General features: G+C 42.7%; 1 protein-coding gene and 1 pseudogene across 1 annotated transcript in view; both read right to left on the bottom strand.

The window, feature by feature from the left end:
- Positions 1-14,333, bottom strand: part of LOC124795589 (LIM/homeobox protein Lhx9-like) — a 353,505-nt gene that overhangs the window by 322,639 nt on the left and 16,533 nt on the right. The window lies entirely within an intron of this gene.
- LOC124796724 lies at positions 2,600-2,717 on the bottom strand (annotated as a pseudogene).

Here is a 14,333-nt window from a genome sequence, read left to right as displayed (position 1 = left end):
AAATACATTGTTTGTTCTCTATCAAAATCTTTCATTTGCTAGCTATGTCTATCAGTAGTTAGTGCAATCAGTAGTTAGAATCTTTTATTTAGCTGGCAGTATTGGCGCTCGATGTATTGCAGTAGTTCGAGTAACGAAGATTTTTGTGAGGTAAATGATTCATGAAAGGTATAGGTTATTGTTAGTCAGGGCCATTCTTTTGTAGGGATTATTGAAAGTCAGATTGAGTTGCGCTAAAAATATTGTGTGTCAGTTTAGTGTTGATCAGAATAAGTAAAGAGAGAAATGTCTGAGTACGTTCAGTTCTGCACAGCTGTTTGAAAATCAAATGATGTGAGAGGTTTATCAGCACAGCAATTCATTAATTTTTCAAAGGGGGCGTTTCACTGGTACGCGGACGTAGTCTTGAACCACTAGCATCAGTATGCGTCTCAGATGCAAACAGTCAACGTGAGTCTGCACAACATGAACAGGGCTTTACTAGTGCAGCTTTTTAAAATTATTGAAAAATAAACAGTCAATTCCGCGGTGGTTATTTTATTTAAAATGATAGGTTTCGGCCTAGTCTTAGGACCTCTTCAGAAATGGTTTTAGTCACTGAGCCTACTGTTTTAGACGTCGTCAACTTCAGCTGATGGTGCATTTCTGAAGATGGTCTAAGACTAGGCCGAGACCTGTCATTTTAAATAAAATAACCATTGCAATTGTTTTTGTTTCCAATAGTTTTATACTGCTTACAAGGCTGCTCTTCCCAAAAAAGTTACAAAAATTATGTAAAGCTGCTTTATTGAACCAACACGAATAGTACTCCTCGCCTTCGCGAGTATTGACGCATTAAAGTACTACGGAGAGGTTATCTTTCAGCTCTAGGGTTGAAGAACATGATTCGGATGTTCGAATTAACTGCCGATTTGGAAATTGCTCCTTGGAGAGGCCGATGGCCAACTGCACCATAAATTGTTGAACACGTTGCCATGGTTGAGAATTCTGGACCCTTCGTGCACTCCTCAAGATGAAGATCAACGTAGCATGGGATGTAGCTAACATTCCACCTGAAGTGTTTCGGGCAGCAGTAGAGTAATATCTACTGAGACTCTAGGCTGCTGCCTACGCAGAAGTTCGTCACACTGGGCAACGTTTGTAACATGGAACGTAAACATGATACGCAGCTAACAATTTTTATCCTCTCCTGTGGAAATTAAAAGTGTTTCTTTCAATGGATTATTGGTCATTTCTCTTCCGAATGTCCTTACAAATGTTTCCACGTTTCATTGTTCCACCATTGCTTGTTTTTCACTGGGGTCCCCTCAAAGTTTAGTTATAAGCACCCCGTGCCTCGGAACAAACCGTTGCCCACACCGGCACATAAAGCTGTACGTGATCCGTGGGTCAAATAACACAGAAAATTGACAAAAGCTGACTGGGAGCGTATAGTATGGTCTGAGGGTATTAATTTTGCCTAATTTGAAACAACGCTAGGTAAACTGCTCACAGACGTCCCAGTGAGTCGTTTGTTCTTCAGTGTGTGGAGGACATAGTTCACGTTAGAGGTGGCTCTTTGATGTGCTAGGTGTTGGAGCCTGTGACTGACAATAGAGTGCGCAACAACAAATATGTTTATTTCAACATTCTCTATGACCAAATGTTGCCCCTTCTTCTAAACCTTCAAGAGGCGTGTGCTGTGGACACTTGCGTCTCTCAAATCGACAGCAGCCACGTTCACATATCGCACCTCAACTAGTCTGCTAAATCACCTGATCTTAAGCACGTAGAAAATGTCTGGGACTAGAATGAAATTTTCACTCTACAGCGGAGTGTGCGCTGATACGAAACTTCCTGGCAGATTAAAACTGTGTCTCGGACCGAGACTCGAACTCGGGACCTTTGCCTTTCGCGGGCAAGTACTCTCCTTTCTTCCAGGAGTGCTAGTTCTGCAAGGTTCGCAGGAAAGCTTCTGTGAAGTTTGGAAGGTAGGAGACGAGGTACTGGCGGAATTAAAGCTGTGAGAAGGGAGCGTGAGTCGTGCTTGGGCAGCTCAATTGGTAGTGCACTTGCCCGAAAAAGGCAAAGGTCCCGAGTTCGAGTCTCGGTTCGAGACGCAGTTTTAATCTGCTAGGAAGTTTCATGTCTGGGACTGTTTTCAACAGCAGGTGAGTCGTTGCCCTGAGCATCCCCGTGAACTGATAGCTCTACGGTATCTAATCATCACTGACTTCAGTTGGATATGAAATACGTGAAGAAAGTTGTGGACTCTCCGTCGTCGAATTCAGGTCATTACCCGCGATGGAATCGTTGTTCGGTATTACCCTGCGAGTAATACATTTTTGCCCCGTCTGCTCGCCGGTATGGACAAAAATATAGAAACACCGTGAGGAACGCATAAAAGTAAACTTTACCCGAACGGACCATGAAGGCCCAACGGTGCCGACCGATCGCCGTGTCATCCTCAGCCCACAGGTGTCACTGGATGCAGACATGGAGGGGCATGTGGTCAGCACATCGCTCTACCGGCCGTTTTGTCAGTTCACGAGACCGGAGCCGCTACTCCTCTGTCAAGTACCTCCTCAGTTTGCCTCACAAGGCCTGAGTGCACCACTTTTGCCAACAGCGCTCGGCAGACCGGATGATCACTCATCCAACTGCTAGCCCAGCCCGACAGCGCTTAACTTCGGTGATCTGACGGGAACCGGTGTTACCACTGCGTCAAGGCCGTTGGCGTGAGGAATGCAGATGCTAGACTAGCATGCAGTCTCCGCTGTTGTATCCGGTCACGAGCGGCAACTGTGTAATATCCTGAATACACTGCAAGTGTCATTCGTGCTCAGAACAATGTCCTGTCTAGTTGTGAGTACGTGATGTCGGAGCTAGATGACTTGGGGCGTGGGAGAATTGTTGGTGCTCATATGGTGGGTGCTTCCATAGTCAAGTTAGCAGAACTGTTTAGTGTTTCAAGAGGCAGTGTATCGAAGATTTACACCGCATACGGTGAAAGTGGAAAAATAACATAACGTGGTTTTTCACAACGCGGACATAACTGAGTGTTCAGTGTTCGTTATAGTCCTTGTAGAGAATTGCGACGAAAAATAAGGCAGCTGCAAAAAGACACCGCAGAGATGAATGTAGCACTCGCGAACCCAGTCAGCATAAAAATAACACGAATGGAAATCCTTTAGCAGAGAATTGTAGGGCAAGCTGTAATTCCCAGTCCACTCAACAGTGATACGAATACCCCAAGTAGGAAAACGTTTGCCAAAGCCAGAAGACCTGGGCTAAGGAGCAGTGGAAGAGAATCATTTGGTAGGATGAGCCTTACTTCACATTTTTTCCAACTACTGGTAGTGTTTACGTCCAGAGAGTGAAACATGGCAGAGGTTCGGTGATGGTTTGGTCAGCCATTTCATGGTATACCATAGGCCCCATTGTAACTCTGCAAGGTCAAATTACTACCAGGAGTTATTATATACGCTTGACATTGTCATCATACTAACATCTGAAAGTCGAGCATGTTGCCGGCCCAGGTGGCCGAGCGGTTGTAGGCGCTACAGTCTGGAACCGAGCGACCGTGCGGTCGCAGATTCGAATCCTGCCTCGGGCATGGATGTATGTGATGTCCTTAGGTTAATTAGGTTTAATTAGTTCTAAGTTCTAGAGGACTGATGACCTTAGAAGTCTAGTCCCATAGTATTCAGAGCCATTTGAACCACTTTTTCGAGCATGTTGATAGTGTAAATATTGTGACTGCATAAAGCCAGATAAGGGATTTCATTGTACGGTTTCTGTACTTGTAATGAAGTGTTTGTAGCTTTATGAGTGGAACACTTCATGTTCCCTTTGTAGTTCCTTCATGCTTGCTAAACTACACCGAGGTACCGAATAACAGTGTATGGTAGTCGAGATTTCATGCTGCCTGCATTTTATGACATGTATATTTTTATTGTATCTGTTTTTATACTACGAACATTCCAAGTGACTGGCTTCACTACTTGTACATTATACAAAATTTTGAAGGTACAGTGCTTCCTGTTGCGTTTTTTGAGGTGGTTTTCAATTTTATACAACATTAATTTATAATTATTATAACAAAATAAGTGGTACATTCTCTGATTTGGATTATTTATTTATTGTATGTCTACAGTCTATCATTCTTGTATCGTTGGTTTGTCTTTATATGACACAAAGTATTTTTGTTTATAACTACTACCACAGTGTCACCTGGAGGCTATGATACTTGAGTTGAGAGTCTTAGTCTTCATTGTGCTCATGTACGTACATGAGCTTGTATAGCCAGTGGAATATGTACGTTGTTTTATGTAATAGCTATTCTGTGCTTGGCCTCACGATACACTATTGTTCTTATGTTCATAAAATATCGTTCTATGATAGGATATAAGATGCATTTGGTCAAGATTCAGTGAAATTTACTACAGAAATTATATTCCATTTATTTATTGAATATCTACAGTGTATCATTCTTGTATCGTTGGTTTGTCTTTATACTTTATATGACACAAAGTATTTTTCTTTATAACTACTACCACAGTGTCACCTGGGGGCTGTGATGGTTAGTTGAGAGTCTTCATTGTGCTAATGTACGAACATGCGCTTGTGTAACTAGTGGAATATGTACGTTGTTTTATATAATAGTTATTTTGTGCTTGACTTTCCGATACACTATTGTTCTCAAGTTCATGAAATATCGTTCTATGATATGATAGGATACAAGATGCATTTGGTCAAGAATCAGTGAAAATTACTACAGAAATTATAATCCATTCCATGGAGTAGTCAATTTTTACATCCCTTTACATCTGATACCAGTGCGCCTGAAGATGTCGATTTACGCTTTACAGATCTGATGATGGCAACGTAGTTTGCTGGAATCGGTCATCACAATAAATGCTGTACAGCAGGGGTCTTGGCTGTTTGAAGTCGTACTTCCGTTTCTAACAAGGATTATGAGACTTTGTGGTCTACTTAGGAGACAATGGTGGGTAATCCCGATCCATCTGTATTATCGTTACCTGAACTTGGCGCTATTTTCCAGGAAGAATGATATAAGATTCCCTTAAAAACCATACGGGTCCAGTATTAATCCATTTCGAGACGACTCGTACCTGTTTTGAAGGCGAATGGGTTTCCTACACCGAATTAGGCGTGGTAATGTGATGTGTTTTCGTGTTTCCATGTTTTTGTTTATCCCCTATGTGTTGGATGTCTATGCTGGACACCCACTGAGTGAGCGATACCTACTTTCTGTCGTTCCTACACACTAACGAAGGTGGAAGGTCCAACATAATGAAGTATCCGCCTACCTCTGTTTCGTCTGAAGTCATGTTGGTAGGTAGGAGGTTTCGAAGCATTTGTTGGACACTACGCCCGTGAGTCGTGGACAACCTATCTCAACAAAGGTATCACCTCTGTAGCCACTATAACTAACGTACTCCAGTGAAATGGTGCTCGACACGGATGTTAGCCAGATAGACTACTGATAGATACAATAAATTGTCATTGTTATATTTGACTACTAAGGGGAGTAGAAGTCGCGATTTAATGTTCATAATCACCAAACTTTGCACCCATGGTCTGGATTAAATTTCTGACTTCTTCTCTCATGGAGTGATCGCGATACGACCATCAGATGAGGTACTTTGACCTCAAAAGGCTGCCTGTTGTTTTTTTTTTAAAAAAAAAAAAAAAGCTTTATGTCTGGAGGAGTTTCACCACTGCCGGCCGCGGTGGCCGAGCGGTTCTAGGCGCTTCATTCCGGAACCGCGCGACTGCTACGGTCGCAGGTTCGAATCCTGCCTCGGGCATGGATGTGTGTGATGTCCTTAGGTTAGTTGGGTTTAAGTAGTTCAAAGTTCTAATGGACTGATGACCTCAGATATTAAGTCCCATAGTGCTCAGAGCCATTTGAACAATTTGAATTTGGGTTTCACCATTTTCCGTCTCTCAACATAATCCACAACACAGACGCGATGCTGCGTTGTACATACCCTCATTGCAGTCATCCACATGAAATGATTGCTCTTGACAAAGGACTCTCACACTTATGAAGGGAAGGTGCCAGTGTACTTTAAGTTTGAAAACTTTTGCAAATAGGCTGCTGATCTTCTCACAGCAGACAATGGCATACGATGTGTGTCTGGAATAAAGAAACTTCATGGGAACACAATATTGGAAATATTAAAATGAAACTTTGTCCTCGGTAATCAAATCTTTTTGAAATGTAGTTTATTCAGTTACGGAGACTCAAATTTCACGATGACCTACATCAGCAAGAAGTGCAACACTACTTCAACACCTTAAATGTTACAATTTGCTGGACACTAGTCGCTGTTAAAGGAAGTGTTCCAAGTGTCGTCATTGTCTTTGGATGCAATACTGCTCCCACCGCTGCAGTGGGTTAAGAATTCTTTGAAACATCCCCGAATCATCTCGTAAATCTTCACAAGACTAGAAATCGCTGCTACTTTCGACATGACCCCAGTGAGAATAATTCGAAGTCTTGTATTGTTATCTAGCTCATTATTATTATGTGAAATACCAGTACATCAGGGAATAGTTCACTTTTCATCCGGATATAAGATTAGCGTTTAACCTGTTTTCAATGGCTAGATCATTACAGACGAAACATTGTTGGAACAGGACAAAGGTGAAGGAAATCAGCACACTCTATACAGGGTTTGGAGCAAGACTATATGGCAGCTTTATCTGCGAGGATATCCGGATCCTCAGAAGCTATCAAAAGCGACGTGTCATTGTGATATACGTGAAAATCATAACGTGATAGACTTGTGCTTGACACGTGAAGAGTGGTGTTATTGTCGCAATCAACGTGCGACTTTGAGCTGTGTGTTACTTTATGTCAGCATTTCTTACTTAGACCAGTAAGAGAAGGAAGTCCGGAGCTTATACTTTCAAAAACTGCATGTAATTGAAAGAAGCCTATCGAAGATAACGAGGAACAGAACAGAAAAGACGAGAGTTAAAGATGTCATAGTGACTGTTACGAAATGGTACTGTAAACGGACGGGTTATACAGTTGCACGAAGTGATGAAGAGTCGAGTGATGAATGGGAAGATAACTTTCCTTGCCAATAGACGAAGAATTTGATGATGAAGATGTAGGCTATACTACGGAGCTACACTGCGTGGCTGATGGTTCAGAAAAGAATATAAAACCGAAATTGAGCTACGAAATGTGTAATAAAACTTGAGGGAAGTATTTCTGTAATGATTCACTGCCGTGCATTCACAGCCGCGTTACGCACCGAATAATGTGTGAGAAGGCAAATAAGCACGAAAGGAAGAGCTACACATTTACGGCACTGCACGAAAGGAAAATTACGTCGTTTGAAGGGGATAGAACGAGACTAGAAACTATTTGTGTGTTGTAATATCATTACACTGCGGAATATTCTGAAAATGAGGCAACGACAAGTAATTTGTGAGCATAATGAAAACAGCGAAACATGGACTCCCAGTACAGTTGTCAACTGCTTGTAAGCGTGATTAGGTAATGAAGATGTTTGCTGGAAGTACAGTAACTGCTCAGTGAAGAAAGCTGATGGTAAGTGCAAGGGAACAGACACGACTACTCTTGAGACAATCGTCAAGTATTTGCTCTATCTGTGATGCGTGTTGGTAGATAGCAAACAAACAGAGAAGGAAGAGTCGTAACAGTGAGGGCAGAGCGTTCGGCGAACAAGGAACGATACTCTCATTAAAGCGTGTCGCAAGCATTAATCAGCACTGCATGTCTCTGTGAGCTGAGCCGCCAGCTCGCGATAAACGCGCAGCGCAAACATTATAATTGTGGAGCTGCGGCAGGTGTAAGCGATTGTCCTTGCCTGGCGGAGAGCACGAGAGCGTAATCCAAGCGTCACTAGCGGAAAATAAATCTCTGCCATTATTAATCGGTAATCACTTCTTCTGGACCAGGGCATATAACAGAAAGAAGAACGACAAAGTCATCTGATCTCTCTCCTAATCGAGTACCACAAACTACAGTTCAGTAATTGGCAGATCTCTATTGTAGTGAGCGACTAACTCGGAATGTCCTGTCTAATAGTGAAAGTCGAGTACAAGTAAACTGACTTCTAATAATTATCAGAAATTTCAAAAGGTACAATGAAACTGATTTTTGCACCAGGGGCTCTTCGACACTGTTTGTGTTGTGCCTTTATTCAAAGCAAGTCAAAGGGCGGAAGAAGCAAAGGCGTGCTGTGAATGTGGAACATGTGCTTCCCGAACCCCTCCCAGGCCACCCTCAACACGCACGCTTACCCTCACAAGAGAACCCACGCAGAGATCGTTCCTACCCAACCTTCCAGTCACTGATGATGAAAATGTTTATCATTTGCCGTTGGCGTCTCTGCGATTCAACGGCTTCTACTGTGCAGATTATCCAGTGCCTGCCCTGCCACTGCAAAGCGTATACGAGAACTGAACGTGCATTCGGCCCCTACCCTTTTACGATTCCGTCAGTTTTACACAGCGAGATACACGATATAACTTTCTATATGACAAGCAGAGGCACGTAAAACAATGATTGCCTGTTGATGGCGTATGGTAAATAAAGACACATGTCTGATCCCGAAGGACCAGACTCACTCATTTTATTTGGGAATATTAGAAATGTATATGGGATTCTTTCGGACCTGCAGCCGTCTAGAACGAAATTAGAATTAAATATTAATACTTATCTGTGCCCCGACCCCGACTCGAACCCGGGATCTCCTGCTTACATGGCAGACGCTCTATCCTTTTTTTTTTTTTTTTTTTTTTTTTGCTGTTTATCGTTGCGTTTGGTTTGGTCGTTGCGGACGTCGCAAGACATCCGTTCAAGTTCGTTGGTTGATCCTTCCACTCAGTTTCTTTATTACAGAGGCCAGCCGACTTTCTGACCAAACACGCAGAGCTACCGTGCCGGCATCCATCTGAGCCACAGACGGCACACAGGATAGCGCGACTGCAGAGACTATCTCAGACACGCTCCCCGCGAGACCCACATTATCACCTTATAGGTCCACACACTACATTCGTAGTGTCCCTACCCAACACACTCATTACTCGTGGAAGACATTCTTACCAAGTCCTGTAAGAATTCGGGTAATATGTGTGCGGAGATGTCCGAAAGAACAGACACCATATCCATATAAGTATATAGTTCTGGCAGTACCGGCCATGACCTTCTTCTTCTGTGCGGATGCACACATATTACCCGAACTCTTACGGAACTTAGTAAGAATGTCTTCCACGAGTAATGAGTGTGTGGACCTATAAGGTGAGAATGTGGGTCTCGCGGAAAGCGTGAGGGAGATAGTCCCTGTAGTCGCACTGTCCTCTGTGTCCTCCGTGGTTCAGATGGATAGAGTGTTTGTCACGTAAGCAGGGTATCCCGCGTTCGAGTCCCGGGCGGGGCACACATTTTGACCTGTCCCCGTTGATATATATCAACGCCCGTCAGCAGCAGAAGGTATTAATATATACTTCTAATTTCATAATGAAACTACACTTCTGTCGAGTGTATTTTCCCAGATATTGTGCTGATTTTTGTGAAGTATTCTGTATAAAATGTTACCAGATTAACGATAAAAGTGTCCGCCCCTGGTAGCTGAGTGGTCAGCGCGACAGACTGTCACCCCTACGGGCCTGGGTTCGATTCCTGGCTGTGTCTGAGATTTTCTCCGCTTAGGGACTGGGTGTTGTGTTGTTCTAATCATCATCATTTCAGCCCCATCGACGCGAAAGTCGCCGAAGTGGCGTCCAATCGAAAGACTTGCACCCGGCGAACGATCTACCCGACGGGAGGCCATAGTCACATGACATTTATTTTTAACGATAAAAGCGTATATGGTAAACTCATTTTCCATTGCATTAATGTATGCCGACCCATCAGATGCAATGACAGTAGAGACTAACGCTCCCTAAGAACTGTCTATGTTAGTAATTAGTATGATTCGGAAGTAAGACAGTTTTATAAGAACAGTTGCCTGAAAAGAACAGCGAGTTTCTCACAGTTTATGAGTTAACGATGAACATGGCGAAGTCGAAGTGAACGAAAGTACACTGATGTGCCATACTTTGAAACGAAAGGACCGTACATAGAAACAACCGCTGCAGCATAGTACAGAAAGTAACCGAAAGAAATACGCAGTGAGGCTAACAGGAATGACACTTTTCTTCGAAGACAGTAATTACACTGAGGTCACCACAATGTATAATGGTCCCCTGTATGTTACAGAAGGCGGAATACCGTTCTTAATAACGTGAGTGATCACCACGGATAACAATGCATGCTCTGCGATGTGTTCCCGTTCTAACTCCAAGGTTGGTAAGACGTTCTTGTGGTAGGGCGTTCCAGTCCTCTTGCAGGGAGACTGAATACTGGTCTGGTGCCTGTAGACGCGCTGCTATACGTCTCCCCAAGGCATCCCACCCACATGTGTTCGACGGGATGTAAGTCGCTGGCGGGGGGGGGGGGGGGGGGGCAGGGCAGTCCATCATTCGCCGAATACCCTTTCGTTCCAAGAGTTCCTTCACCTGCGCTGTTCGATGCGATAGCGCGTTCTCACCCATAAAAATGAAGTCATGGCTGTATGCACCCCTGAAAAGACGCACATGGAGATAGTGTGCAGTGTCATAATAACACTGAGCGGTGAGTGTATCTTTTTCAAAGATCTGGAGGTCATTACGCCTATGCAACATTATGCCTTACCACACCACAACAGCTGGACCACCAAGACGGGCTGTCTTGGAAAAGTTGTCTTTCTCTTTGCACAGACGGTGCACCAGCAATGACAGGGAGACTCAAAGGATCTGTTCCAAGACTGGAACCATATTCATCGACCGTAGCTTCAATACCTCGTGAGGCTCTAGTGGTGAAGACTACTCCAACAGGACCTAAAAATGGTTTAGGTTCACTCATTAACATGGTAAATTTCATAATGCTAGGGCTCTTAAGACAAGACTCTTCAAACAATTGTGCCATGAATTGGGTTCTCGATACTGAGATCCGCTCGTTGTCAAAAGGTAGAGTATTGGAAAGATTTTTTGGCATTGAGAAAAGAGCTAATAAATATTGTAAGTAGGCTGTTTAGGTTTTTATGTTGGTAACGCCACGTAGCGCTCTGTATGAAAATCACTGACTGTGCTGTGTGCAGTCTGTAGCTGGTTGGCATTGTTGAAATATTCGCTATTGTAGCGTTGGGCAGTTGGATGTGAACAGCGCGTAGCGTTGTGCAGTTGGAGGTGAGCCGCCAGCAATGGTGGATTTGGGGAGAGATATGGCAGAGTTTTGAGAGCGGACGATCTGGACGTGTGTCCCTCAGAAAAACGAAATTTGTAACACCGGATGTCAGGAATTGATAATATAATTTGACTTTTGAACATTATTAAGGTAAATATATTGTTCGTTCTCCATCAAAATCTTTCATTTTGCTAACTATGCCTATCAGTAGTTAGTGCCTTCAGTAGTTAGAATCTTTTATTTAGCTGGCAGTATTGGCGCACGCTGTATTGCACTAGTTTGAGTAACGAAGATTTTTGTGAGGTAAGTGATTCATGAAAGGTATAGGTTATTGTTAGTCAGGGCCATTCTTTTGTAATGATTATTGAGTCAGATTGCGTTGCGCTAAAAAAAAATATTGTGTGTCAGTTTACTGTTGATCAGAATATGTAATGAGAGAAATGTCTGAGTATGTTCAGTTTTGCTCAGCTGTTTGAAAATCAAATAATGTGAGAGGTTTATCAACACAGTCATTCATCAATTTTTCTAAGGGGACGTTTCATATGTCGACCCTTAGCCAAGGATACCTCACTGGAATCTTCTGATTTTTTCTTGTAATTTGTGTAATTAGTGTAGCTTTTGTTTATTGCTAGCGCGTAATTGTAGAGACAATCTCCAACATTTTTAAGCGTTTCCTCTTACGTTCGATGTAGATCCACACGGTGACACAGCGTACGAACTCGTTTTAGATCGTCTCATGGTTCTTGAGAATAACATGGCGAAATGTTTTCCATCCATCACTGTCGACAAGTACAAGTGCGTGCGCAACCCCTATGCTGTGTCAGCAGTATCCACCACCGACTGTTCTCTGGAGGGAGGGAGAAGAGCGACTCGCAGAACTTCAGACAGGCCGAACATTCAACTGAAATGTTGTGAATTGGCACTTATACAGTTTTGGTCGTTAGAGAAGGAAGAGTACCCAGTATTGGCACTGGAAGCAGTGAATACCCTGTTGCATTTTGTCACCGCCTATTTGTGCGAGCTGGGATTTTCGGCACCAACCAACATAAAAAATGAGTAACGTGAGAGATTTATTTCAGTAGAACCGGAAATGCGTGTGAGTTTGTCTTCAATTCTACCACGAACCGAACTTTTGTGCAAGAAGCGACAGGGAAGTTTCTCACTGATAACTCAAACTTGTAAGGCGTAAGCCAATAGATAACGTGTAATCAAGTTTAATTTCTGGAATATTATTATATATTTTGTTGTTATTTAAAAAAATATTCAGTGAAATTACTTCATTTACTTTTATTAGCCATGTCATAAACCTTCAGAAGTACCGCACCATACCTAGGAGATCGTACAAGTTGAGGACCACTGATATAAATGATGACTGGCCGATGACATTGTTACCCTTAGTGAAAGTGAAAGTGAACAAGAAGTGCAGGATGTGTTGAATGGAATAACCAGTCTACTGAACACGGAAGGAGGATGGAGAGTGAATTGAAGAAAGATGAAAGTCATAAAGAGTAGCAGAAAGGAGATTGATGAGGTGTGTCGTTATCACCTTGAAGGTAACAGCTATCCAATATTTGAGGATACGTATAAAAACGAAGTTAAAAATTAGGTAGACTAAAAAGATAAGGAATGAGGAAGTTCTCCACGGAGTCGGCGAGAAAGGAACACATGGAAAACACTGGCAAGAAGAAGGTACAGAATGGAGTGTATCTGACATCATGGAACAACTTCGATGATAATACAGGGAGGGGTATAGAAGGAAATCTATGGTGAGAGACAGAGATTGGAATGTTGTTGTTGTGATCTTCAGTCCTAAGACTGGTTTGATGAAGCTCTCCGTGCTACTCTATCCTGTGCGAGCGTCTTCGTCTCCGATTAACAACTGTAATCTACTTCCTTTTGAATCAGCTTACTGTTTTCACCTCTTGGTCTTTCTCTATGATTTTTACAACCCCCTCCCCCAAGCTTCCCTCCAGTGCTAAACTGGTGAGTGTCCTACCAACCCATCCCTTCTTCTAATCAGTTTATGCCACAAATTCCTTTTCTTCCAAATTCCATTCAGTACCTCCTCATTAGTCACGTGATCTACCCATCTAATCTTTAGCATTCTTCTGTAGCACCACATTTCAAAAGCTCCTATTTTCTTCTTGTCTAAACTGCTCATCGTCCAGATTTCACTTCCATACGTGGCTGCACTCCATACAAATACTTTCAGAAAAAACTTCCTGATGCTTAAATCTATACTCGATGTTAACAAACTTCTCTTCTTCAAAAACCCTTCTCTTGCCATTGCCAGTCTATATTTTATATGCTCTCTGCTTCGATCACCATCAGTTATTTTGCTGCCCAAATAGCAAAACTGATCTACTACTTTAAGCGTCCCATTTCCAAATCTAATCCCCTCAGCATCGCCTGATTTAATTGGACTACATTGCATTATCCTCGATTTGCTCTTGTTGGTGTTCATCTTATATCGTCTATTCAAGAAACTGTCCATCCCGTTCAACTGCTCTTCCAAGTCCTTTGCTGTCTCTGACAGAATTACAATGTCATCGGCCAACTTTAAAGTTTTTACTTCTTCTCAGTGGACTTCAATTCCTGCTCCAGATTTTTCTTTTGTTTCCTTTACTGGTTGCTCAATGTACAAATTGAATAATATCGCGGATAAGCTACAACCCTGTCTCACTCTCTTCTCAACAACTGCTTCCCTTTCATGCCCCTCGACTCTTATAACTGACATCTGCTTTCTGTATAAATTGTAAATAGCTTTTCGCTCCCTGTATTTTACCCCTGCCACCTTTAGAGTTTAAAAGACAGTACTCGAGTAGCATTGTCGAAAGCTCTGTCAAAGTCTACAAATGCTGTAAACGTCGGTTTGCCCTGACCTATCTTCTATGAGAAGTCGTAGTGTCAGTATCGCCTCGCGGATTCCTACATTTCTTTGGAATCCAGACTGATCTACCCTGAGGTCGGCTTCTACCAGTTTTTCTATTCTTCTGTAAAGAATTAGTGTTAGATTGGAAAATGTTTAGCAAATAATTGAGGACGTTGGATGCAATTCGTGGTGCGATCAATACCAGAT

This window comes from Schistocerca piceifrons, chromosome 4 (genome assembly GCF_021461385.2).
Source record: "Schistocerca piceifrons isolate TAMUIC-IGC-003096 chromosome 4, iqSchPice1.1, whole genome shotgun sequence".
NCBI classification, from domain to species: Eukaryota; Metazoa; Arthropoda; class Insecta; order Orthoptera; family Acrididae; genus Schistocerca; species Schistocerca piceifrons.
Note: the sequence above shows the minus strand (reverse complement) of the source record. Positions and strands in the feature narration are given on the sequence as shown.